Raw genomic sequence first — 26861 nt, forward strand, 5'->3', positions numbered from 1 at the left:
CCCGTAGCTCAATCATCTCCTCTACAATATTCTCCTGTTCCTCAGTGTTCCTCACTTTAGTACAGGTTCAGTCTCCTTCAACTCTGCCTCTGGTATGGGTGGAGTATAATACACAGTAGCTCGCCTCTTGCACCTGGACTGTCACAGAAAAAAATCATTCTTTTCTTCAGGTGGAAAAGACATCAGAGCGGGTCACCTGCTGTGTTCCTCTCAGATTCCAAGGTACCTTCAATGCTTGGCAGAGAGGGATAACCCATAGGTTTTGGAACAGTCCAAAAGGGTAACATGCGGTGGGCACATTTTGCTCCCGCACCGTTTGTGAGTTTGCAGCTTTCGTATGGCCTATGTGCTTGTTCAGGACTGTTGCACCCACCCAAACTTTATGCGCCACTGGAACTGACCTCGTGTCGACCAGGCCTCTTACCCATACAGGGCCACTCCAGTGGTTCCTACACCAAACTTTGTCCCCTGAAGTAAACTATTTCTCCCGCTTAGTGGAGTCTTGTGTCTGGCATAGGCGTTCCTGATTTCCTTTCATTCCCCCTTGTCCAGGAAAATCAGATTTAACCTGGTGCAGTGTCCTCTCTCCATTAATAACTCTGCTGGAGTTATCCCTGTAATTGCATGAGGAGTGGTCTTATAATCAAATAGGAACCAGGACTGTTTGGTATCCAGCAAAGCTGTAGGCAGTTTTTTTAAGCCTGCCTTAAAAGTTGGACGGCTGCTTCTGCCAGATGATTGGATGATGGATGGTATGGAGCTATCCTTATATGTCGAATGCTTTTTAACTTTAGGAAATAGTCAAACTCCCTATGAGTGTAGGTTAGATGGGCTTCAGATTGGTATGACTGGTCGATGCAACATCGAGGGCCGAAGGCCCTGTAGTGTGCTGTAATGTTCTATGTTCTATATTCTATTGGTAAATAATTTGTGACCAATACTTCTGGGGTCAGTGTGTCGCCAAAGATGTGCACTTTTTTTCTATTGCTGGCCCTGAGTTTGATGGATAAACTCTATGTACATCCAACCACTTCGAGTGGGTATCCACAATGACTAAAAATATTGTGCCCATGAAATGAACCACACAGTCAACATGTAACCAAATCCAGGGTTTACCCAGTCATTCCCACAATTGTGGGGGAACCTGCTGGTGGTATTTTTTGTCCTTAGAATAGAATAGAATCCCTACAGTTTGAAAACAGGCCATTTGGCCCATTGAGCCTACATAAACACTCTGAAGGCCATCCCACCCAGAGCCACACCACCACCCCATTCATGCGCTTCCCATGGCTAACACACCTAGTCTGCACATCTCTGGGCAATTTAGCTTGGCCAATCCACCTAAACTGTGCATCTTTGGGCTGTGGGATGACACTGGAGCACATGAACAAAATCCATGCTCACACAAGGAGAATGTGCAAACTCCACACAGACATTCTCCCAAGGGTGGAATCGAAACCGGGTCCCTGGCACTGTGAAGAAACAGTGCTAACTACTGAGCCACTGTGCTGCCCCTTCTTGGTACCCTGGGCACTGCCCCTCTAACAAGGCTATGTCTACATCCAGCCCTGGCCACCAAACATAACCTCTTGCCAACATCTTCAGTTTGGAAATGCCTGGATCACCCTGGGGGAGTTCAGCCACTAAATAGTGGCAGCATGTGAACGGGACAATCATGCTTGTTCCCCATAATAATATGCTGCCCCCGATTGTGATGTGGTCTCTCCAGCTCCAAAAAGCTGGCAATTCTGGCTGTGTCAGCCCTTTGGTTTCTCCCATCATCATCTCCTGGTTCATTTTGCTAGTACCAGTTCTTACTGCACCCAACGTCCGATATTATCAGCTGTGACTGAAAGTGTGTCCAGAAAATTGAAACCACTACGCACTCTTCCCAGTGGCAAACTACCAGGAGGCAGCTCAGCGCCTCCACATTTGCTACTCACTACAGTGATCCAACTTGTAATTACCCACACTTAGTATTAGAGCCCACCACTGAACTAAGCCTGAAGTTATGGGTGGCACCACCTCGTCTCCTTAAAGTAGGCCTAGCAAGGGTTTATGGTCCATTATTATTATAAATTTATGTCTGTGAAGGTATTAGTGGAACTTCCTGACTTCAGATATGACCGCCAAACCTTCCTTCTCTATCTGGGTGTATTTACACTGTGCATTAGCCTGAATGTCCTGGATGCATAGGCTATTGAGCATTCCTGTCTGAAGGTTGAGCTACTTATGAGCTAATGCTACACAATGCCATACAGGGAGCAGCACATGTCAATCCCAGATCTCACTTGGGATTACAGTGTACCAACACCTTAGAGGATGATAATTGTTCCTTCAATTTCCTGAAAGCTATGGCTTGATGACATGATCATTTCTAAGGCTGACCCTTTTTGGAGAGTTGGTGGTTATATGTGATAAGACACCAGCCCAAGGATAAACCCAAGCTCTAGTACAGGTGGGGAAACCAGGGCACCTTTCAGAGACCTCACTTTATCTTTCAACAGGTGGAACTTGGTCTTGTCTCCTCCATAGCCCAAGTAGGTCACTTGGGGTGCCTCAAACACACATTTTTCTCTTCTTAGGTGTGCATTACCTGGAAGAAATGCCTGAGGGCTGTGGCCAAATTCCCTAAGCGTACCTTATTGGTCTTCAGATAAATAGTGGCCTGGGTTGGACCTTGTAAAATGTTTTCCATCGTCTGCTGAAAAATGGCACAGGCTGACGATACCCAAAACGGAAGTCGCGCATATCAGTACAAACTCTTATGGGTGTTAATTGTACCACAATTCTGGGAATCCTCAACAACCCACAGTTGCAAGTCACATGGCTCATGTCCAGCTTCACGAAGGACGCCGTTACCCGCTTCCCCTGCAAGTAGGCATTTTTTTACGTGATTACATCATTAATTCCACCTATCAAACGATCTCTCAGCATCTCATTAAGGACTAAACTAAAGTCACATGCCTCTACCGGTCATATTAACATAGTCAAAGATCCTGATACAGATTCCCCTGGTTCTCAAAGTTTTGAGTAAAACTGATAGCGTCTCAGAATTAGAGGAACCTTGGGGTCATAATATTTGTTAGCTAAACCCGTCAACTTTTGTAAGGTTTTAGTATCAGGTGCTTCAGGAAAAGTTAGGCTCCTAATGATCAGAAGAGTTGCAGATCCACATGCTGTCAGGAGAATTACTTGTTGCTTGCCTCTCATTGCCACTGAAATAACTCCACAAGCGTCAGTATCTTATTGCCAAGTCACCCTTTATTTACACTTGGAGAGTACTTGATGCTGATCCAGCTCCCCTCAGAGTCAGCTGTCAGAGTAAACAGGATAACTGATGGTCCTATTATATTTTTGTCATTTGTATGTGTAAGTGCAGGGACTTAGTGATAACACCGTTGTGCAAATAATTTTATTCAATATTTTCACCACCAGGAAAAACACATATGCAGCCTGGGAACCAGTAACAAGCAAAACTTGATAGTGGCAATGTTTATGTGAAAAAAGTGGATTGGGAGGGTATGGGTTACATCAAAATAGAATTGGAGAGGAAAATAAAATGCTCCACCTTCACACTGCCCATATCTCCCTAAAGGCATCAAAAGCATTGGTAGACACCATGTGCTGTCACTACAAGGACACCCAGGCTCGAATATAGCTGAAGAAGAAGGGCAGACAGTCAGCCAAAATGACCCCCTCCACAGCTCACTGCCTGAATCTGCTAATAGTCAGCCTAGCAGGCCCAGGAGTAGACCCACAAGGAGACCCTCTAACCAGCCCACACTCCTCTGTGCCAGGTGCCCAAAGATCAGGAGCGTGAGGCTGAAGTGCAACCACAAACAGAGCAAAAGGTTCTTCAGGTAACTACAAAGAGAGTGCAAATGCCCACAATCAATGACACTCCAGTTCTTATCTGTCAGCCAGGACTCCCTGGTTGGACCAGGCTAACAGCCCTAATCAGGAAACTCAACCACCTAGTTTGCACTGGATGATATCAAGCTACTTGAATGCATTTGGAGCTGCATTTACCTGGGCAAGTCCAGAATGCTCCTTCATGATCCTAACTTATACATTGTGATTGGTGAGTAGATTTTTGGGAGATGGGAACTAATTACTTGGTGGTCCAGTTCAGTTTCTGCTCAATAGTAACCCCCAAGTTATTGATAGTGAGGTGAAAGGGCAATGATTTAGAATCTCTGCTGTGGGAGATAGTTACTTTTTGGCCCTTCTGTGGTACAAATGTACCAGCTACCTATCAGCCCATGTGTATTATTGCCCACACTACAGGCTTCATCTTGGAGTTACAACAAGCGTCCAAGAATAGCACTGTCTCTCAGACCCTGCACACGCATGAGCTGATTTTCAGGTGTGCAGCTACTTGCAATTACCCAGAGTGGGAGTGGAACAGGGAGGACTGAAGGCACATTGTAGGATAAGGGGTTAATGGTAATACATGAGAAGTGATGTAAGATCTCATAACCATCTCCAGCAGCCTTCTAATAGAGGTGAGAGATAGTCGGAACTGCAGATGCTGGAGAATCTGAGATAACAAGGTATAGAGCTGGATAATCAGAGGAGCAGGAATGCTGACATTTTGAGCCTAGACCCTTTTTCAGAAAGGAGGTGACGTTTTGAGCTATGTATAGTTAGTGTTTATTGTGTTTAACAAGGTTATTTTGTCCCAATAGCCAGGATTTGTTTAGTATTTCCCAACCCCTCTCTGGACCCAACTATAGGTTTGTGTTTACTTTGGTGTTAGTGGTTGCCTACTACATGAAATTAAAAGTCCCTCTTGTTGCATTTTTTTTCTACAAGTTGGGCCCTTAGATTCAGCATGGAAAGAAGAATCGGTGATTGCTCTCTGTCCAAACCACAAGCCACCTGTGGTAAACATCAGCACATTCAACAGGAGGTTACCTAAGACATTTTAAATAGAGGTAGACAGATCCATATTCAGTTGCAGGAATATCAGAGGAAACAAAAAGCTCACTTTGTGGACTTAAGACTGAACTTCCACAACTGATGAGCACTAGGTATGAATGTTTTTCGGAGAAATGTTTGTATGTCATCCAGGAACCTCTGTGTAACATTAAAGATTGGAAGGAAAGTGCAGAATAGCTGAGGCTGTCCTTAAGAAGTGATTCTGGGACATTGTTGAAAGATATGAAGCAGTGATTCACTTTCCATTGTTCAGAGGCCAGTATAGTGCAGGGTCTAGAAGGGACATTTCAGGTCAAAGATGGCTTTTCAGCATTCATGATAATCTGACGTAGGCCCATCTTTGGCTTGAAGGTTAACATCATTTTACTCCTCACCAATATTGTCTGTCTTGCTGAGTATTTCCAGCATGTTTTGCTTTTAGTGTAGATGTCCAGCATCGGGAGCATTTTATTTTGTTTTTTTTTAATTTGGCATGAAGCTGGGGATATCTTGTTATTATCAAAGCAAAGGCACTGCTGTCATACAGTTCCAATTCAATCCATGAACAAAACACCATAGGTGCATTGACCTGGTGAAATTCCATTATGGGACTTGCTCGTGAAGCTGATGGAGCTTATTTAAGTCTCACTCACAATCTGCCAGCTCTAAATCCATGAGCCTATCTGACACTTAATTGCGATTAACTTGTCACAATGTGACCCATATCTCATTTACATCCCCGAACAACTCAGGCTGAGGTTCAGATTGAGTCTCTGTGGATTGACTGACCTGCAGCTCTCCAGCACTACAGGAATTTCATCACAGACAACCCTACAGACTAAATTTTGCAGAGAGAAACCACAAATCAGATTCTCCAAAGCTCTTTGGAGACAAGAATTTTTCGAAGGGTTGTTAAGTATAAAAGCCCAGTAATTCTGCAAAGCTTTCTTCCAATTACTGAGGCACAGCCTCTGTTCCCTCAGGCAATGTGAACTGATTTTTGGCTTTCGTTTCAGTTACACAGATATTCATTGATGTGAGAAACTCACAAGGTGATATCAAGATGGAACTGTCACAGGTGAAAACTAACCGTGAGTAGTAACTGGCAAGATCTTGTGTGAAACTACCTTCATCTATCCACAATCAGAGATTCATAGCCCAGCTGACTATAAACAGACAGTGCCCACACTATTTACATAGACTGCTGTTCAACCCAAGCACAAGGTGTGGAGAAGGAAGGAGCACCTTAACGTGAACCTAGTCAAAGAGTGGATCTTCCATTTAGCCACCATCCCTCACTCCCTTCATCTAAGTTGTTGATTTAAATTGTAAAATAGCACAGACCCCTATGGGACCTCACTCATTACACCCTGGCAAGCTGACAATGATCCATTTATACATATTCCATTTTTTGCCAAACAACTAGTTTCCTATCTATGCTAACATATTACCCTTACACCACAAGCTCTTTCTTTGCACAATTTTCATGTGGCATCTTGCCAAATCTCTTCTGGAAATCAAATAAGTTGATCCTGCAAGCTTCCTTTTATCCATAACTCATGTTACTTCTTTAAGAATCTCAAATAACTTGCTTAAACATGATTTTTCTTTCATAAGATTATGATGTCTTGTGGATGATGACGGGATATTGTAGGGTTAGGGGCTTAGATTAGTTCACAGGTCGGCGCAACATCGAGAGCCGAAGAGCCTGTTCTGCGTTGTATTCTTCTATGTTCTATGTTCTATGTCCCTTCCCACTTAACTTACGTTTTTAGAAGCACTTGTGTATAACCTCCTTAAATGAAGAATTCTGATATCTTACTTTTCCCAAATCTAACAAATTTTGGAAAATTAACACCAAAGTACCTCCTACCTCAATAGCCTGCTTTTAAGATCCCAGGATGAAATCTGTCAGGACCTGGCACCCTTTGGCTTTTAAACAGAAACTGTTTTGTGTATAATCAATTGCAAAGTCAAGCAAAATATTAATTCACTGCTTTGTTTTTTGTTATTTTCTACTGTTGACTTCCCATTTTCACCCTCTGACGAACACAGTACTCTCTCTTTTCCTTGTTAACAACTGGAGAAACTCTTACTATCCATTTTTCTATTCATAGCTAGCTTCTCATACTCCAATTTATTTATCCTAATTAAACTTCTCATTATTCTCTGCCATTCTTTGCGCTCTGATCATTCATCTGACCTGCTTCTCACTTTTTCACATTATATAGTTTTATTTTTCTTCAAGTTTAATGCTTTTCTGAAAGCTTCAGTAAGCCACAGATGGTCGGCCCTCCCCTTGGAATTTTGTTTTATAGTAGGAATATACCTATTCTAAATATTCTGAGAAATGTCTTTTATTGTCTGCTACTTCTTCTCTATTAGTTTGTCACCTAGCCTGGTATCCCAGTTCACTTCAGTTTTCTCAGCTTTAGTACAAAACATAGTTATTCTTATTTAAGTTTAAGATACTAGTCTTGGACCCATACTTTTCCCTTTCAACTGAATGTGAAATTCTATCATTTTTGAGCTGAATGCTATTGAGAGCCATTTGTTTAGGTATAGGACTTTCATGTGCATAGGGAGGGATGTAAGAGAGTTGGGGTATTGCATTACTGATAAAGGAGACCTACACAGCAGTAACGAGGGACAATGTCTTAGTGGGGTCTTCAAATGAGACCACCTGGGTAGATCTTAGAAATTATTAAAAACTGGCCTGCACTTTGCTGGGATTATGCTACAGGCATCGCAACTGCCAAAGAGAAATAGAGGAGCAGATACGTGGTCAAATCACAGAGGGGTGTAAAAGGAAAGGCAGTTTAGTGGGGGGGATTTTCAACTTTGCTAACATTAACAGGGATCAGCATAGTGTGGATGGATTAGATGGGGTCAAGTTTTTGAAGTGCAGCAAGGAGACTTTTTGTGCCAGTGCATAGACAGTCCTATTAGAGACGAGGCAGTGCTAGAACTAATCCTAATAATTGAAGCCGATCAAGTGGCTGAAGTGTTGATGGATGTGCATTCTGGGGATAATGATCATAACTCTGTAAGTTTCAAAGTCATTATGGAAAGGGGCAAAGATCTTGCAGAAGTGCCTAACTTGAGGAATGCCAGTTTAATATCACTAGCAGGATCTGGCAAACAGAGGATGGAAGCAGCTGCTTGCAGATAAATCTACATGTGAAAAATGGGAGGCTTTTAAAAGTGGTTGGTACATGGTCAGCATGTACCTCCAAGAATGAAGGGCAAGAGCCACAGGCTCAGTGAACTGGATGTCGAGGGATATCAAGAGTTTGATAAAGAAGAAGAAGGAAGTGAATGTTAGTTATTGAGCATTAAAAACAGGGGAGCTCCTTCAGAAGCATATAGAGTGTAGGGAGTGCACATAAAATTAAATAGGAGGGTGCAGAGCAGCCAGAAAATATTATTGGCAGATAGGATTAAGGAAAATCCCAAGGCATTTTATGAGTATTGCTAGGGAAAGAGTCTGGAGCCTATGAGAGACCAAAGGAGTGTGTGGGCTTCATGAGGTCTTAAATGTAAATTCCTCATCTGTATTCACAAAGTAGAAAGACATTGCAGCTCAAGGTTTTAGTTGGGATGGTAAGGTTCTAGAACATATTCAGATTAATAAGGAGGAGGTATTAGATATTTTAGTTGACATACAGGTACGTAAGTATTTTTTACATATTTATTCATGGAGTGAAGGCATTGTTGGCTAGACTAGCATTTATTGCCCATCCCTAATTGCACAGAGGGCAGTTAAAAGTCAACACATTGCTGTAGGTCTGGACTCAATGCAGGCCAGACTAGATAAGGATAGCAGTTTGCTTCCCTATAGGACATTAGTGAGTTAAATGGGTTTTTCTGACAATCAACAAAGGATTTATGGTCATTTTTAAACTCATAATTCTAGATTGCCGTTGAATTTGAATTCACCTTGCTGTGACAGGATTCAAACGTAGGTCCCCAAAACATTACTTGAGTCTCTGGATTAGAGATAATGGGAACTGCAGATGCTGGAGAATCCAAGATAACAAAGTGTGGAGCTGGATGAACACAGCAGACCAAGCACCATCTTAGGAGCACAAAAGCTGATGTTTCGGGCTTAGACCCTTAGGCCCGAAACGTCAGCATTTGTGCTCCAAAGATGCTGCTTGGCCTGCTGTGTTCATCCAGCTCCATACTTTGTTATCTCTGAGTCTCTGGATTAATAGTCCAGCAATAATACCACTAGGCTGTCATCTTTCCATATCCTCAGGGGCTTCTGAGATGTGCCCCAGGCTGCTATGCAAAACAAGAAGGGGACTACTGGGATCCTGGTAGAGACATTTAATACTTCACTGGCCAATGGTGAAGTGCCAGATAACTGAAGGATAGCTAATGTGATTTTTCTGAAGAGGGGTCTAGGCCCAAAATTCAGCCTTCCTGCTCCTCTGCTACTGCTTGGCCTGCTGTGTTCATCCAGCTCTACACCTTGTTATCTCAGATAGCTAATGTGGTTCCTTTGTTCAAGAAGGGCAGCAGGATAAGCAGGTAATTAGATATCAGTTAGTCTGACATCAGTGGTGGGGAAATTATTGGAAAAGATGTCGAGAGACAGGGCTTATCAACACTGGGAAAGGCAGGGATCGAGCAGCAAAAATGTGAAGGTGCCTGTGTTGGACTGGGGTGGACAAAGGGCAGACAGATCAAAAGATCATACAAATGGTATGAATGGAGTGTCGAATAATAAGTTTCTGCAGGTGACCAAATGTATTAGATAGTGTGAGTAAAGTGTCAACAGCTGAATAACAAGCAAAGGAATAATCTGATTAAATGAGGCAGAGAGATAATTACAAGCAATTAAAAATAAGGTGGCGCTGGAGACAAACTAAATGACTGGAATAACATGATAAGTATCAGAATTGGATGACAAGGATCTAACTGAAGTAATAAATAATCCAAAACTGTACAAACTAATTAAAGAAGAGAGACCATAACATTTTATCAAGCTGATAGTGTCAAAACAGGACAATAAGGAAGATTTTACAGATACAGAAGTGTGGTCGGGTCACATGTAGGGCGACATGAACCCAAGATCACAGTTGAGGACGTCATCATGAGTACAGTACTTGGCTATCAGCCTCTGCTCGCCAATTCTACATTGCTGTGTATTTCGAAGGTCACTTTGGAGGAAACCTACCCAAAGATTTGAGGCTGAATGCCCTTGACCGCTGAAGTGTTCCCCAACTGGGAAGGAATATTCCTGCCTGACTGCCGTGGAATAATGTCCATTTATCCACTTTCGTAGCATCTGCATGGCCTCGCCAATATACCATGCCTCGCCTGCATTGTATGAGATGGGCAACATTGGCTGAGCCACATTTGTATCGGCCATGTACATCATGGGTGATGTTCCCACGTGTGATGGTAGTGCCCATGTCGATGATCTAACACGTCTTGCAGAAGTTGTCATTGACATGATTGTGTCGTGATATTGTCAATGTTGTCCTGAAGGCTGGGTAGTTTGCTGTGAGAGATGGTCTGTTTAAGGTTTGGCTGTTGTTTGAAGGCAAGAAATGGAGGTGAAGGGATGATCTTGGCGAGATGCTCATCATCATTAATAACATGTAGAAGCCTGCTAAGAATGGCGTAGTATCTCCATTCGAGGGAAGTACTGGATGACGAAGGGTGCTCGATCGATCGTATATTCTGAAAAGGTTTTTCACAGTGGCATATTGGAACTGGCGATCAAGGAATAGAGCATTGTATCCTGTTGTTATAAGGACATCCTTTAAAGTCTTTTGGTGTCTGCCACGTTCCTCCTCATCTGAGCAGATCCTGTGTATGCGCAAAGCTTGTTCGTAGAGGATGGTTTCTTTAATATTCTTTAATTCTTTCATATGAGAAGTGAAGCATCGTGAGGTTATCTGTGGGCTTGCAGTACAGCGAGGTACTAAGGAGTCCGTCCTTGATGGAGATCGATGTGCCCAAGAATGAGACTAATTCTGAAGAGCGGCCCATGTAAGTCTGATGCTGGGCTGAAACTTGTTGATATCACTATGTAGTTATTTCAGTGATTCCTCACCATGAGTCCAAAGGGAAAAACGTTGTTGATGTATCTGGTGTATAGCGGTGGTTGGAGCAACAGCAAAGAAGTCTTGCTCAAACTTGTGCATGAAAATGTTGGTATATTAGGGTGCAGATTTGGTCCCCGTGATCCTTCTGTGTGTCTGGATGAGGAACTGTTTGTCGAAGGTGAAGAGTTTTGGTCCAGGATGACACAGATGTGTTGTAGGATGGCTCCTGGAAATTGGTAGTAATTCGTATTGAGTACTGAGGCTGTTGCAGTGAAATTGTCATCATGGGGGATGCTAGTGTAGAGTGCCAAAATATCCACTGTGATGAGGTATGTTCCTGGTTTGATTGGCCCATGGGTACTGAGTTTCTGTAAGAAATCTGTAGTGTCGCAACAGAAGCTGGGGGTTCCTTGTACAATGGGTTTCAAGATGCCCTTGACATAGCCAGAGAGGTTCTCAGACAGGGTCCCATTACATGATACAATGGGGTGTCCAGGTGTGTTGGCTTTGTGTACCTTCAGAAGGCAGGTGACTAAGTATGATATATCGTACAATTGAAGCTGTACACATGGACTTCAGTAAGGCCAAATATCCTTATGTGTAGAATACTCACTGGAGGATGTAAAACTGGATTCAATTATTAGGGGGATTCCAAGGAAGAATTGTGTCAAACTGTTACTTTTACTTCCTCACATTTAAGGCGTTGTGAGTGTTATTAATGATGATGAGCATCTCGCCAAGACCATCCCGTCAGAAAGAAAGTCCAATAAAATTGGCAAATGATACATATGGTCCACCTCACCTTGTACACTTAAAATTGGAGCTCCGATATGACCAGCATGTTAATTTACAATTTCTAATGTTCTGCTTTTCTACTTTTCCCTCAATGATGGCCTGCTATTTGTGGCTACAATTTGTTGTTAATCACTTAAAAGTCGATCTTTTCATTTAAGCAAGTAAATTGATATTTTCAAATTGCCAGTTTAGTCTTGAACTGGACTATTTGTACATGTACGTGGAGAAAGAAATCTATATTGCACAGCAACCTTGCAATCCCTTCAATCTTCAGGTACCTCAACAGTACCTCAACGTGAATGGCTGTGTTCCCATGTGTGTGTCCTACAGGATAGTCCATTCAGTGTATTCTTGTGTGTTCCTGCAGGACAATCTGCTTCCTTCATCTGTGGTATCCCTACAGGACAAATCACTTTCTGGATCCTTATGTATTCCTGCAGGATAATTCACTCACTATATAAATTTTATCAACGTATTCTGTAATTACCGGATATTAACCAGTGTAAAACTCAGAGAAATGGAATGATCTGAGCAGTTACATTGTAGTATAGTGATAGATAATATTGAGCAAATGCAACAAAATTCTTTGTTGAATTATGATTTCAAATCCGTTTTCTTTTCAGTGACAGAGATGTTCAGTAATGTCAGTAGCTCGCAGGACCATTCCAAGTTGGAACTTTCCCAGATGAAAGCTAATAGTATGTGTTTATCAAAATATCTCATTGCCTCTGGCTCACATTAATGTCAAAAAGGAAATCACTTTGAGGTGCTAGGCTTGATCTTTGCTGGGAGACTGAAGTTGGCCGTGGTACCCTGCACAGTAGGGATCTCAGTGCGTATATCCACAGATGCCTAGAGATTGCAGGCAGGTAGACAAGATAGTTAAGAAGGCATATGGGGACACTTACCTTTAATAGCCACGGCAATAAATGCAAGAGTGAGGAGACCAAGCTGAGTCCATATAACAAAACTGGTTAGGCCACAGCTGGAGTACTGTGTGCTGATCTGATCATCAAAATGTATGAAGAATGTGATTGTACTTGAGAGGGTGCAGAGGAGATTTACCAGGATGCTGCGTTGTAGGAAAAGGTTCAGTAAGCTGGGGTTGTTTTCCTTGGAGCAGCAAAGGTTGAGAGAGGACCTGATATGCATGTATAGGACAATGAGGGAAGTAGGAAGGATGGATAGGAAGTCACTTTTTACATAGGTAAGGGATTCAGTAATTTGGGGGCATAGATTTAAGGTGTGAGGTTGAAGGTTGAGAGAAGGGTCGAAGAAAAATGTCTTCACCCAGGGGTGATGGAAGTCTGGAACCACTGCCTGAAAGGCTGGTTGAGTCAGAAACTTTCATTACATTAAAGCAGTTGCTATAACCTCCACGGCTATGGACTGAGAACAGGAAAATGGGATTAATCTACTCAGATTTTGTTGACCAGTGCAGACATATTGGCCAACTAACCTCTTACACTGTAAGTGCTCATGTCTGACGGTACCAGGGAGCAGCAACGTTGCCTGGCTTTGTTGTACATCTGTGGTAATTCAAAGGTCATCCACTGTGGTGTAATTCTTATCTCGATGAGGAGTTAGAAATGGTTTGGTGAATCAGAGATCATCATTACCAATAGAAAAATCCTGCGTGAGGAAATTCTTTCAAAAACCTGCCCAACCTGAACTACAGATTGGCAGCAACAACAAATAAACAGTGACAGATGCCACATTTCCATAATTTCCATCAAAGTGGAAGTTAAAGGCATTCCTGCCCCTAGTTTTTATATCCATATGATTTTGATTTCTCTTAAACTAGGGATCCCAAATGATTTACTAGGAATGGTCTGTGGGAGGCAACAGAATTTGATGAAAAGATTCTTTAGTTGTGGTTACAGTCCTGCTTTCTCTTTCAGGAGGAGGGGATTGCAATGTTTCAGAGTGCACAGTTTGTATCCAGTCCTACCAGCGTCTCTTACAGCAGCTCCCAATGTCTGAATAACATTGCCCTGTTCCACTACCTTCACCTCTTCCCACTGCAACTAGGACAAAACTGAGCACACTTTTCTTTTTAATTCCACTTTTTGTCAGTCTCTATTTTTTGTTTTTCGGTTTTCTTCCTCATTCTGTCTATGTATGATTTCCTCTCATTCTCCTCACTTTTGTTTCCACTCAGCCTTCCACACAGTCTCATTGCTTTCACACTTAAACAGCACACAAAAAAAGGCAGCTATATTTATGTTTTGTACTCGTCAGGGAGAATTTTCAATGGTTGGTAGGTTTTCGATCCTGTCTGCACAATCTATGAATGATCAGGTTACTGTATATATTGCTGTAAGCATCAAGTTTCTAAGAAGCTTCCCAAAGCTGGAATTGAGCCTGTCTCCCTGGTGCTGACCACTGAGCTACCATGCAGCCCTTCTGTATTTATTGGTTTTGGTCAAAAATTAGAGTGTTGGCTTTTCCTTGGGTAATGTTTTGGAGGGACTGAAATTCATCCTTACTCATCACCTCACTATCACAAGGTCACCAGTTTGTAGACTGTTCTTGCCGATCTGACTGCAAAAGTATTGCAAAGGAACTAAAAGTGTCGTGTTAATGTCACATGGACTGTATGTCAGTACACCTTGAAGAAAGAGTCTCATGACACTATCACAGCTTCACAGTATGTGACTTTAGGCTTTAAGGCCTCAAACTCCATGTTACCCCAGGATCACATGAAGCATTGGAGACATTTTCCTCTGTGTAACTCACCACCTTAATCCTAACTCAGCTACCATGTTCATCTGTTAGAATGTAATATTTGAACACAATAGTTAACTGTAATATATATCTGCTGGATTCTTCAATGCCATGAAATCCAAAATATAAGCACTACTACACCAGGTAAAACAGTGCTGTGTTATTCTATCAAATAGGTTTGTTCCAGGGCGAGTTTGACTTCAGCATCAAAGATAAAGAATTTGCATTTTTTGGTTAAAAGTTGGAGTGGCCTATGCACAAGGTAAATGAGAATTAAATGACTTTTCTGAACAAAAGGCAGGGATGCCTTCAATATAAGATTGACCATTTCTAAAATCTATATGGTAAGCGTGTACAGTTTGCTAAGGAGAACAACAAATGCAGTAGTACACTGTAATAATTACTTAAAACTTAGGGCCAGAACTTCAGTTTACGGTCTGTAGTGATTTGAACCAGGGCCAAATGGATCTCATTGACTGAGATCCTCGATTGGGGATTGTTAGCCTGGGTCAATCAGGGACCCCTGGCTGACAGATATAAACAGCAGATTCTATGTACCCACAGACAACCACGGGTGATGCGGGATGGGGGGGGAGAAATAAGCACTATTGCTGTGCAGCAGTGTGGGGAATAAATAATAAATAAATAAACAGGAGAACCAGAGGGCCTCCTCAGGCTGGGGGCTAGCTATGAACTGGCTGATAGAAAAAAGACGAAGGACTGGCTTTGAGAAGAAATCAGGAGATTCTGTCTCCCCACTCTGAGGAATGGCTGTGAGATAGTAGGTCAGAGTCCATGCCCTGTACATGTGTAAGTAAAGGGTGACTTGGTGATGGGATACCAGCCTCTGTGCAGTTATTTCACTGTCAGAACAGATGCATCTGCCTCAAGACTTCCAGGGATGGCTGCTCCTGGGTGTCTCAGTGACAGCCTGTTGCCCAGACATTAAGGCAGCACAAAAAGCAAAGTAGAGCTCCTCAATATGCTAGAGGGCTGGAAAGCCTCTTAAGGGCACCAGCAAACTGCATTGAGATTATCACAGAGAAACAAATGTATGAATGCATCTACATGTATCACAGAACTTTTAATATTTTATCCATTTCTTTTCGACATGTAATGTTATTTTCACTGAAAAATTGAAAGGCTAATGACTTTTCATATTCTTAATATTTATTATTGTTTAATCTTTCTAAATATTAGTTTATGCAAATTTATTTTAACATTCAATGCAATTTAGTAATTGACTGATAATGTTTGCTTGTATAGATTGAGTGAGGGAGCTGGTACCTGACGATCAAAGTGCAGATGGTGGGTAGGGTGGCACTTGGTGGTTGGATAGAGTCGCGGGATGGCAGGTGATGGTTTGTAGGATGTTTCACTGCTCACCGGAGCAGTGTGCTGGAAATTGAGCCACACTATTCTCAGAGTGGTTGCAGAAATTAAATATTTTAAAATAAGTACGCACAATCCCCTAACCTATTTGATTGACAGACCCAGGTTAATGCCAGGACCAGGCTTCTGTACTGAACAAGAATCTATTAGAGGTCACAGGGACACTCTCAGTCCCATATTTGGTCACGGGGACAGCGTAAGCCCTGTATATACCATAAGGCCATAAGACATAGGAGCAGAAATTTGGCCATTCGGTCCATCAAGTCTGCTCTGCCATTCAATCATGGCTGATAAGTTCCTCAATCCCTTTCTCCCACTTTCTCTCCGTCCCCCTTGATCCCCTTGATAATCAAGAACCTATCTATCTCAATCTTAAATGTACTCAATGACCGGGCCTCCACAGCCTTCTGTGGCAGTGAATTCTATAGATTCACCACTGTCTGGCTGAAGAAGTTGCTCCTTATCTCTGTTCTAAACTGTTCTAAACAGTCATTTTCTCAGTGTGCAACCAGGATTGAAGTTATTTTTGAACTGTATTTTCTGGGGACAAGCTTGATTGCCGACAACACAGCATGAAAATTTGCAAGCTCTCTACCTAATCGCCCACACCAGCTTTTGGAAGTCCAAAGATTAGAAGGCTGATTTGGAAATATTACTGCCTTTGCCTGGGTGAACTGCGAAAATGACCCTGATCAATGTTTCAGGAAGGCAACCAAGGAGCCCACAAATATGCTGTGAAACAATGTATTGTGAAAACCACTTCAGTAATCTGACCAGTTTTCTTATTTTTTTTCATTTATCCCTTAACTATGGTTGGCTGTCTGTCTTTTCTGTGAGTGGCTTAAAGCATTAATCAGCATACATTGTTTACTTTCTACTCTGCTAAAGTTATTCTGTATTTAATAAATCATGAAGCCTTTTGCTTTGAGACGAATTATTTGTTCAAAAGTCTGATTAGGAACCATTGGAGTAGTGGACAGCTTCAACAGTTTAATTTTACTCTGTGGTGAATACATACTGGTTCTGTTTCCTTGTGGCACACCACTGGTCACACCTGACATTGACTTCTACAGGTCAGTGTTGGAATACAGCAGGGTGGCTAATGTTGTGCCATGATTTTAGAGAGGTTGCAAAAAAGTGCTAGCAAACTACAGACTTAATGTCAGTGGTGCGTTGGTTGTTTGAGGAGTTCTGAAAAACAGGATCTACATGCATTTGGAAAGCAGGGACTGAGTAGTCAGCATGGCTTTGAATGTGGGAAATCGTGTCTCACAACCTTGATAGCATTTTTTGAAGAGGTGACCAAGAAGATAGATGAAGGCAGAGCAGTAAACATCTTCATGGACTTCAGCCAGGCTTTTGACAAGGTTCCGCACAGTAGACTGGTTGGTAAGGTTAGATCACAATGGGATGCAGGGAGGGCTCACCAACTGGATACAAAATTGGCTTGGTGGTAGGAGACAGAGGGTGGTGGTTGAGGGCTGTTGTTCTGCCTGGAGGCCTGTGAACAGTGGTGCACCACAAGGATCGGTGCGTCATCCACTGTTGTTCATCTTTTATGTAAACGATTTGGATATGAATATAGGAGGCATGATTAGTAAGTTGGTGGATGACACCAAAATTGGTGGTATAGTGGACAGTGAAGAAGATTATCTAAGAGTACAATGGGGTCTTGATCAACTTGGATAATTGGCCAAGGAACGGCAGAAGGCGTTTAATGTAGATTGATGCAAGGTGCGAGGTGTTGCATTTAGATTAGATTACCTACAGTGTGGGAACAGGCCCTTTGGCCCAACAGGTCCACACCACCCTTTGAAGCATCCCACCCAGACCCATCCCCCTATAACCCACATACCCCCGAATGCTATGGGCAATTTAGCCTGGCCGATCCACCTAGCCTGCACACCTTTGGACAGTGGGAGGAAACTGGAGCACCTGGAGGAAACTCACACAGACACAGGGAGAATGTGCAAACTCCACACAGACAGTCACCCGAGGCTGGAATTGAACCCGGGTCTCTGGCGCTGTGAGGCTGCAGTGCTAACCACTGAGCCACCGTGCCGCCCTTGTCTTTGGTAAGACAAGCCTAGCAAGGCTTACACAGGTAATGGTAGGGCCCTGAGAGTATTGTCAAAAAGGGAGAATTAGACGAGGTTGCTGGTCTCATGCTGGAAGGTGAAACTAGTGTGGATTTAGTGGAGAAACAAAAACAGAAATTGTTGGAAACAATGGGTCTGAGAGAGATGCCTCAGCAGATCTAGCAGCATCTGTGAAGAGGAATCAGAGTTAACGTTTTGGGTCTGGTGACCCTTCCTCAGAACATAGTGTAGCTTTGGCAGCACAGCCTTGTATGATTCTACATCTAACTTGTGTCAATACAAAACATTGCTGCCTCCAGAAAAGTCTGTGGTTGATCTTGCTACCCTGCTGCCAACTGAGGCCTTTAAGTGGACTATTAAGGACCACTAAAAGGCCTCAGTCCCTGCTGCTGGGATTACCCCATGGCAGGCAGGCCTATTGCCATGTGGCAGTCATGATAAGTAAGTCCCATGGATAGCTTTCCTCTTCAGGTGAAGAAGTTCTTTTTCAAAGATAGTCAGTACCTAGTCAAAGGACTGGACATTGAGAAAGGGCTATGATGTGCGGCAGCCTCCTCTGTACCATTCTGTCTGAGAGCTGTCAACCTGGGACCTCGCCCTCACCTGACAGCATTGTCCTGGATCCTGGGCCTCCATGGCTCCGTCATCATGGTCTCTATTATGAGGCTGTGCTCAAGAACTGTCAGTCAATAAGATAATTCTGGTTGAATGGCAGCTCTGACTGGGCAGACTCTCGTCCCTGGATCCTGATGCCAGGTAAAAGCCTCACAAGTGCCTAATTGGGTTGTCATTCGGTGATTTCCCTGGAGGAGAGAGAGTGCAGGTCTCTTGCTGCATCTCCACCAGCCGGTGAGACCCTGATGCTTCAAAGAGATTCCACCTTATAGCTTTTTATTTTCATACAAAATCCTTACATTGCAGAAAGACAGCATTTGCGCCCCCTACCATTCCACATTTAGCATGGCTAATCCACCTATCCTGCACATCTTCGGAAAAACATATAAAACTCACATTGTCACCCAAGGCTGGAGTTGCTCTTGGGTACCTGTACTGCGAGGTAGCAGGGTTAACCACAATGTCACTATAAAGTTTTGGCAAAGATCTGTAGCTTGGGTCATGGAAGAGATTGTTGACTTGCTCGCCGAGCTGGCTTGTTTTTGTTCAGGCATTTGGTCACTGTGGTAGGTGGCATCATCAGTGGATCCTCTGACGGAGCGATGTTATTCTACTCCACTTGGAATTTATACTGTCCGTTCCGTAATGGTGAGTACTGTCATTTCCAGTTTTGATCTGTTTGGGTTTGTATATGAGGCCCTATTCTATATGTTTGTTGATTGGTGTTTGGGTGGAGAAACATACTTCTAGGAATCCCGTGCGTGTCTATGTTTGGCTTGGGTCACTAAGGTTACTTTGTCCAAGTTACATTGATATGCCTTCTTCGTTTGAATGTACTGATATTAAGGAGAGTTTGGAGTGCCATTTTGCTGCTAGCTGATGTTCATGTATTGCTTGGAGATACAGGTGGCAGCACGTGGCAATAGACCCAACACTGCAGTTATGTCATAGGTACACCCAGACACTGAAGGGTCCAATGAATGCAGGGCAGATAACAAAGACAGACTTCATGAGAATGAAACCAAAAGATATAAACCACTGCCCCTCCCCCCCACCCCCTCAACAATGGACTGCCAAAAGTACACAAACCAGACATCTCCCTCAGACCCATTGTTTCCCTACCAGGCACATCGTCACACAAATTGGCCAAGGACCTACAACAGAGATTGAAACACCTAGTAGACAGATCACCCCGTTTTATCCACTCAACCCAAGATTTCCTCAATACCCTCAAGAGCACAAAAATCGACGACGAGACTATGGTATCCTTTGAAATCACAGCTTTATTCACATCTATCGACATCCCACTAGCCAAAGAAACAATGGCCACATTACTAGAGGAAACAGCAATGCAGACCAGTGGCTCCATCAGCAAGGACAACATACTCAAACTACTAGACCTCTGCCTCACCACACACTTCCTCTTTAATGGTCAGATATACAAACAGATCAACGGTACACCCATGGGGTCACCCATCTCAGGACTCATTCCAGAGGCAGTCATTGCAAAGTCTAGAACACACCACCCTCCCTCGCGTTTAATATAAACTATGGGTCCGGTTAAAAATGACACGTTTGTCATTATTAAACACAACAAATTAGAAGAGACCCACCACCTCATCCACAGCATATTCACAGGGATTAAATTCACAAGGGAAGAAGAAAACAACAACTAACTTCCATTTCTGGATGTAAAAGTGGAGCGATTGACAAACGGGGAGTTCCAAACCTCAGTTTACAGAAAAGTAATCCATACGGATTAAATCCTCAACTTCCACAGCAACCATCCCAATGTCCACAAACAAAGCTGCATTAGGACATTATATTTAAATGGGTCGGGATACATTGCAACACTCCAGAACTAAGCAGGAAAGAGGAAGAACAATCATACATGATCCTCGCTTTAAACGAATATCCCCACAACTCCATCCACAGCTACCTATGTAACAGGCAACAACAAGAAGACACAGGGTGCCCTAACACACTGACCACACTGCCCTACATCAATCACATATCGGAACTGACAACAAGACTCCTAAGACCACTAGGAATCATGGTGGTCCACCACAGCCGCTCTACAACAAACACTTCCAATAATTAAAGACCCCATTCCCACAACATGCAGAACCAATGTGGTTTACAAAATACCATGCAACAACTGCCACAAACATTATATCGCACAGACGGGAAGGAAACTAGCCACCAGAATGCATGAAAATCAGCTAGCAGCAAAATGGCATGATAAACTCCCCTTAATATCGGTACATTCAGACAATGAAGGCCATCAGTTAAATTGGGACAACGTAAGCATGAGATAACATGGTGTAGAGCTGGATGAACACAGCAGGCCAAGCAGCATCAGAGGAGCAGGAAAGCTGACGTTTCCAGTCTAGACCCATCTTCAGGTTTTTAATGAAGAAGGGCCCAGACCTGAAACGTCAGCTTTCCTGCTCCTCTGATGCTGCTCGGCCTGGTGTGTTCATCCAGCTCTACACCATGTTATCACAGATTCTCCAGCATCAGCAGTTCCTACTATCTCTGAAACATAGTAACCATAGTAACTCAAGCCAAACATAGACACGCACGGGAATTCCTAGAGGCATGGTTCTACAGCCATGCGTCAATCACCTAACATATAGAATTGGGCCCCATATACAAACCCATACAGATCAAAACCAGAAATGTCAGCACTCACCATAACGGACCGGACAATATAAATTCGAAGTGGAGTAGAATCACACCACTTCATTGGAGATTGCACTGATGAAGTCCCTTAGCGTGGTGACGAAGTGCCTGAATGAGAACAAGCCAGCTCGGCGAACAGGTCAACAACCTCACTCACAACCTGAGCTTCTGACCTTCACCAAAACTTTAGATTCTATTTCCTGTTTCTCCTGACATCAGCAGTCAATTCTAGTTTCACAGATTTCCAGTGAAGCAATCAGCTCCAAGCCCAGATTAACGATGGAGTTAATTCGTTTGAAGAAGAATTGTGAGTTCCAGTGCCAGACAATTTACATGTTTTCAAAGAGTTTCAAATCCTACAAGTTAGCAGTTTTTTGCATTCCTCAGCTCTTCCTCCCCATAGATGTGTATGGGGTTTCAGCCCAGAAATGAACAGGATTGCTAATCAGGGATTGACTTGAGTGCAGGAGCAAGGAGGTCTTGCTGCAGTTGTACAGGGTTTTGTTGAGATCATACCTGGAATATTGCATACAGTTTTAGTCTCCCTACTTTGACAGACGGAGTGCAGCAAGTGTTCAGTACTTGGGATACTGTGGATGCTGGAAATCTAAAATAACACAGAGAATGCTGGAGAAACTTAGCAATGGGTCCAGTATGACCCTTCTTCCGAGCTGTGGGAAATAGTGTCTCACCAAGTTCTGCAGAAGTTATGCACCTCAAAATGTTAACGCTGTTTCTTTTTCCACAGATGCTGCCAGACCTGTTGAGTTTTAACAACAGTCTCTTGTGATTTCTGTGATACAGGATTGCCATTCAGGGAGAGATTAGATTGACTACTCATTGGAGTTTAGCAGCATGAGAGGGGATCTCACTGAAACATAAAATTCTGACAGGACTGAACAGACTAGTTGCAGGAATTATTTTTCCCTGGCCAGAGAGTTCATTAAAAAGGGGCACAGTTTTAGGATACAGAGAAAGCTTTTTAGGTCAGAGATGAACCAAAGGAATTAGAACATAGAACAGTATAGCACAGTACCGGCCCTTCAGCCCACAACATTGTGCTGTCCTATTATCCTACTAAGATCAAATTACGCTGCATACCCTACATTGTATTATCCTCCTTGTGCCTATCCAAGAGTCGCTGTAAAGTCTCTAAAGTATCTGACTCCACTACCACTGCTGGCAGCACACTCCGCTGGCGCACCACTCTCTGTGTAAAGAACCTACCTCTTACATCTCTTCTATACCTTCCTCCAATCGCCTTAAAATTATGCCCCCTCATAATGGTAATTTCTGCCCTGGGAAAAAAATCTCTGGCTATCCACTCTACCTATGCCTCTCATCATCTTGTACACCTCTGTCAAGTCACCTGTCATCTTTCTTCATTCCAATGAAGCCCTCACTCCCTCAACCTTTCCTCATAGGACCTGCACTTCAGCCCAGGCAGCATCCTGGTAAATCTGCTCTGCACCCCCTCTAAAGCTTCCACATCATTCCTATGTTAAGGCGACCAGAACTGAACACAATATTCCAAGTTCTGAGGAAGGGTCACCAGATCCGAAACGTTAACTCTGTTTTTACCTTCACAGATGCTGCCAGACATGCTGAGCTTTTCCAGCAACTTCTGTTTTTGTTCCTGATTTATAGCATCCACAGTTGTATTGGTTTTTATACAATATTCCAAGTGTGGTCGAACCAGGATTTTATAGACCTGCAGCATAACCTCGCGACTCTTAAACTAAACTCCTCCCAATGAAAACCAACACACCATACGCCTTCTTAACAACCCTATCAACTTGGGTAGCAACTTTGAGAGATCTATGGATGTGGACCCCAAGATCCCTCTGTTCCTCGACACTGCGAAGATTCCTGCCATTAACCCTGTATTCTGCATTCAAATTCGACCTTCCAAAATGAATCACTTCATACTTTTGAGGGGTGAATTCCATCTGCCACTTCTTTGCCCAGCTCTGCATCCTGTCAATATCCCGTTGCAACCTACAACAGCCCTCCACGCTGTCCAAACTTTCTAACCCATCCTTACACTTCCTCATCCAAGTCATTTATAAACATCACAAAGAGCAGAGGTCCCAGAACAAATCCCGGCCGAACACCACTGGCCACTGAGCTCCAGGCTGAATACTTTCCATCTACTACCACCCTCTGTCTTCTATTGGACAGCCAGTTTTGTTTCCAGACAGCCAAATTTCCCTGAATCCCATGTCTCCTTACTTTCTGAATGAGCCTACCATGCGGAATCTTTCTCAACTACAGAAAGCTGTGGAGGTCAAGTCACTGAATATGTTTAAGAAAGAAATCGATAGTGAAGTAAGTTCACAGAGACTGGTGTCCCATCACCAAGTCACCCTTTAGTTATGTATAGAAGGTCCTTTACACTGATCTAGCCCCATCAGAGCCAACTGTCAGTGTGAACAGGATGTTTGACAATCTTATTTTTATCTCTCAGCCCAGGTTCCCTGATTGGACCAGATTAACTGCCCCAGTCAGGAACTGATATTCTGGACGGTCCACGTGGCTGACCTTCTTAAAATCACTATATTCTTCTCCCTCTGATTCCAAGGACATAGACCTGTGTTTTTTTTTTGTAGCTCCTCCTGGGGCATTTTAGCACAGGTTGAGATTCCTCTGACTCTGCTTTGGATACGGGCAGCATGTAACGCACAGTAGCTTGCCTCCTGCACCAGAGCGTCTTGGAAGAAATTCATTCTCTTCTTCAGATGACAAAGGCTTTGAGGCGATGACATCCACCATGTCCATCTCAGATTCTGAGGAATCTTCAATGCTTAATGGAGAGAAAGAACACACAGTTTCCCACAGCCTTTCCGACTGTTCCGAAGAGCCAGGCACATGTTGCTCCCACCCCATTTGCAGGTTTGCAGCTTTCATAAGGCCCATGTGCGTGTTCAGAACTGTTGTATCTACTTGAACTTCATGTGCCATTGGACCTGGTCTTGCATTGTCCATGCCTCTTACCCATCCAAGGCCATTCCTGTGGTTCCAACTTCACCTCCGTAATGTAAATTGTCTCTCAAACATGGCAGAGTCTTGTGCCTGGCATCCCTGTTGCTGATTCACCCTCCCTGCCAGATCTGGGAGATCAGAATATTCTCTCCATTGGGAACTCTGCTAGAGCTATCCCGGTAATTCCATGAGGTGTGGTCCCATAAGCAAATATGATCCAGGACTTTGGTATCTAGTGAATCTGTAGGCTATTTTGTTAAGCCTGCCTTCAAATGTCATACTGCTCTTTCTGCCAGACCACTGGATGAAGCAAGGTGTGGAGCTGTCCTTATATTTGTAATCCCATTTGAATTTGGGAAATACCCAAAGTCCCTCTACTAAACAGTGCTCCATTATCTGTGATTAAGATGTCCAGGAGTCCAGGTATTGCAAAAGATGCACAGTTTTTCTGTCATCATCCCCATGTTTGACAAATGAATTTTACACATATCCAGCCACTTTGAGTGGGCATCCACAATGGCTAAGAACATTGAGCTCAAGAAAGGACCTGCATAGTCAACATATGGCCAAGCCTGGGTTTACCCAGCCATTCCCGTAAATGTGATGGAGTTTCTGGTGTAATTTTTGTCCTCGCTGGTACTCTGGGCGCTGCCCCAACAACACAGCAATCTTGGCATCCAAGCCTGGCCACCATACATAACTTCTCACCAGCATCTTCATTTTGGAAACCCTTGAATGATCCTGGTGGAGTTTTCCAGTGGTGACCAATCACTCTTGCTCCCATAATTATATGCCATTTTCTTGTGATCTGGTCACTTTGGTTCCAAAAAGATTTCAATTCTGGTTGTGACAGCCCTTTGGGTTCCCCCATTATGTTATTAATCTGTGATTTTTGCTGATTAAACGAGTAACACAGTGAACTACGAAGCCAAGTGGAGACAACGCGATAAGTGTGATGTCAGGGCACAATGTTTCTCACTGAGGTTAGTGCACTCTAGAACTTTCTAACCCACCCCAAAAACGTTGCTGTGATCAATTGGTAAGTTCAAAACTGTGCTGCACAGAGCTTGGTTGATTTAAGGAATTTGGAATCGAGCACCATCTACTAATAGCTGACAAGTATCTTGTATAAATATCAACATTGGAGTATGTTACACATGAAGATGGTGAACAGTGAACACTTCACTGAATCCCTTTGGACAGGATGTTGTTTCTTCTCATTGTACGATCAATGCTGCTGTGTTCACCTTTGAGGATGAGGTGGCGAAATGTTAATCTGTGTAGTTTGGAATGTGGATATATTGAAGATAGTGTAGTAACATCATTGGGCCAATAATCCAGAGGCCCTGGCTAAAACTCTGGTGATGTGGGTTCAAATCCCACCACTATGGCTTGTGGATTTCAAATAGTATTAATAAACTCTGGAGTTAAAAAGTCAGGGACCCTTATGGCTCAGGATTAGGGACACTATCATTGCACCATTCACTTCCCCATTCAGCAACTGTCCACTCCCCCATTAATCCCAATTCACATATCTTGATAATAAAATGTGAGGCTGGATGAACACAGCAGGCCAAGCAGCATCTCAGGAGCTTGTGCTCCTGAGATGCTGCTTGGCCTGCTGTGTTCATCCAGCCTCACATTTTATTATCTTGGAATTCTCCAGCATCTGCAGTTCCCATTATCTCTCACTTATCTTGATATCTGCCTCCCCAATTCATCCTCACCCTTCAGATGTCATAACTCTGTCAGTGCAACACTCTCTTGCAATCAGCTCAGGACCATGAGCTAAGGTCCATTCTTCACTCTATGAATACCCAAGATAACATTTGCTCCCCTGGTGCAGACTTCCATTCCAATGAAGGCATCCCCAGCCCATCACAGAATTGAAAACACTAACTGTGGAGAATTCCAGGTGTGACAACATGTTAAAAAAACTGCAAGGTTCAGAGTTTGTAGCTGCATAAACCTGAGATACTGTTTGGAATAAAATCCCCATAATTCTCTGATCATAATATGAAAAATTCATTATTGTAGCCAAGAGCAGGTTGTTCTCTCCATTTTACTTACACAGAAATCAGAGCATACCAGAGACTGATTTTGAAATTAATCTAGAAGTTAAAGAGCAGTGTTGCATAACAGTCAGAAAGCTCTTCAAATTCCAACTGTATCACCTCAAAACCTTTTCTATCTCCTGTTGAATACCCCCATTCCCATGAAACTCTTTCCATCACCTCTCAAAACTCTCTCCAACTCCCCTCAAGACCCTTTCATCCCCCCCTCAAGCCTCCCTCTATCACTCCTCAAAACTCCCACCATCTCCCCTGAGCACCCCTCCATCTCACAAAACTCCCCCTTCTTAAGCTTCCTTCCATCTCTCCTCATGCTTACCACCATCTCCCATCAAAACCTGCTCAAAAACTGCTCCATATCCCCTCAAACTTATTTCCATCTACCTCAAACCCTTTGCCAACTCCCCTCAATTCTTTCCCATCACTTCTTCAAATCTGCCAATTACTCTTCACACCACCTCCATCTCTTCTGAATATCAGACCACCCAACTTGCCCTTAAATCTCCCTC

The sequence above is a fragment of the Stegostoma tigrinum genome, chromosome 35, assembly GCF_030684315.1.
Source record: "Stegostoma tigrinum isolate sSteTig4 chromosome 35, sSteTig4.hap1, whole genome shotgun sequence".
In the NCBI taxonomy this organism is placed as follows: domain Eukaryota; kingdom Metazoa; phylum Chordata; class Chondrichthyes; order Orectolobiformes; family Stegostomatidae; genus Stegostoma; species Stegostoma tigrinum.